The sequence below is a fragment of the Macaca thibetana genome, chromosome 11 (genome assembly GCF_024542745.1).
Source record: "Macaca thibetana thibetana isolate TM-01 chromosome 11, ASM2454274v1, whole genome shotgun sequence".
NCBI classification, from domain to species: Eukaryota; Metazoa; Chordata; class Mammalia; order Primates; family Cercopithecidae; genus Macaca; species Macaca thibetana.
The window spans coordinates 85120042-85121855 of record NC_065588.1 but is presented as its reverse complement, the minus strand read 5'-3'; the positions used below and the strand labels follow the sequence as shown (position 1 = coordinate 85121855).

Here is a 1814-nt window from a genome sequence, read left to right as displayed (position 1 = left end):
CTCTTTATTGATAAAAGGACATTAACTCTATCCTATTCCCTAATGGGATTTGTCTTCTACTCATCAGAAACTAGGATTTTGTGGAATTTTTGACAATGTATTTTAAGAGTAAGGGAATAGAAAAGATGAATTTCTTTTTCATGTTAAGTCCAACTAACCACTTAGCACTCAGTCTCATATGAAAAGAAAATCTGTGCTATCCAATGGCTAACCATCTGCAAAATCAGTGAAATATCTAGCTCTTGGATTTTTGTCATTTTTTCCATGTGTCCAAGGGATGAACCTGGCATGGGAACAGACAAAAGCTAAGCTGGGGCCTGATGCAGTGGCTGATGCTTATAATCCAGCACATTGGGAGGCCGATGGGAGATGCCTGGGCAACATAGGGAGAACCTTGTCTCTACAGAAAAATATAAAATAATTAGCCTGGCATGGTAGCACATACTTGTAGTCCCAGCTACTTGGGAGGTTGAGGTGGGAGGATGACTTGCACCTGGGAGTTTGAGGCTGCAGTGAGCTATGATGATCACACTAAGACACTGTAGCCTGGGTGACAGAGTGAGACCCTGTCTAAAAAAAAAAAAAAAAAAAAAAGATAAGAAAAGCCAAGCTGGGATAAACAAGAGGTTGCCTTATGTCTGTGTGATTTGAGATAAGTACCACCAACCAGATGCCACTTTACCCAGGTCAGAGACAGGATTTTTGTCATTTTTTAAAAAACAGATATCCTAACATATATTAACTTTAATTTCTAAGATACCATGTAGGCATGTAAATGTATTCTTTTTTTTTTTATCATTATGCAGACTAACTCAAACCGTAAAATGTATAATGCAGTGTCTTCATGAGACAATGTGAAGCACATTTTTGTTTGTTTGTTTTTAGATAAAATCATGGACCTTCTGTGGAAAGTAAAGAAGAAATATTTCTTTTTCTTTTTTTTTTTTTTTTTTTTTTTTTGAGACGGAGTCTGGCTCTGTAGCCCAGGCTGGAGTGCAGGGGCGGGATCTCTGTTCACTGCAAGCTCCGCCACCTCCCGGGTTCACGCCATTCTCCTGCCTCAGCCTCCCTAGAAGCTGGGACTACAGGCGCGGGCCACCACGCCCGGCAAGTTTTTTTGTATTTTTAGTAGAGGTGGGGTTTCACCGTGTTCGCCAGGATGGTCTTGATCTCCTGACCTCGTAATCCACCCGCCTCGGCCTCCCAAAGTGCTGGGATTACAGGAAGAAGAAATATGTCTATGTTAGCAAAACATTTAGCACACACAAAAAGTAATTTGAAGAACATTTTCAACTAAGGAATTTGGGACAGCAGATTAATGGTACAGCTTATTGATTCTTTGCCTGACACGCATTGTTTATCAAAATATTGCCAGTAGACTCATATCTTAATTCATCCAATACCAATTGCAGCACAGATTGTTTATGTAACCTAAGATTGCTCTCTATAAGTGACTATTTTTCCTGAATTAGCATTTATGATGCAAACCACTTAACTATCCACAGTAAATAAGTGAACAGACATTTTAAACCTTCCTTTGCTATTATTTAACTTAGAGAATCAAATAAACTTCAGATTCATTTACAAGAAAACGAACACCATTGACTCTCTTCTGAAGTCTGTACTAAGGCATAGGAGCAGAGTTTTGATTAGACTTCACACACTTTGATTATTTTAGAGTGCACATTTTTGATTTATTTATTATGTTGCAAAATACTTCATTGGAGATTTAAACTGGATTTCTTTTTTCTTTTTCCTTTTTATAACCAGAAAATTACCTTGCTGTCTTTAGCAGAGTAGGCTACCTTAAATTA

At 38.1% G+C, this 1814-nt stretch overlaps 1 non-coding gene across 1 annotated transcript; it reads right to left on the bottom strand.

Moving 5' to 3' along the window:
- Positions 1 to 562: 562 nt before the first annotated feature.
- Positions 563 to 696, bottom strand: LOC126931906 (small nucleolar RNA SNORA48). Its single transcript, XR_007718014.1, has one exon. It is a non-coding gene; the product is annotated as a small nucleolar RNA SNORA48 (small nucleolar RNA).
- Positions 697 to 1814: the final 1118 nt, after the last annotated feature.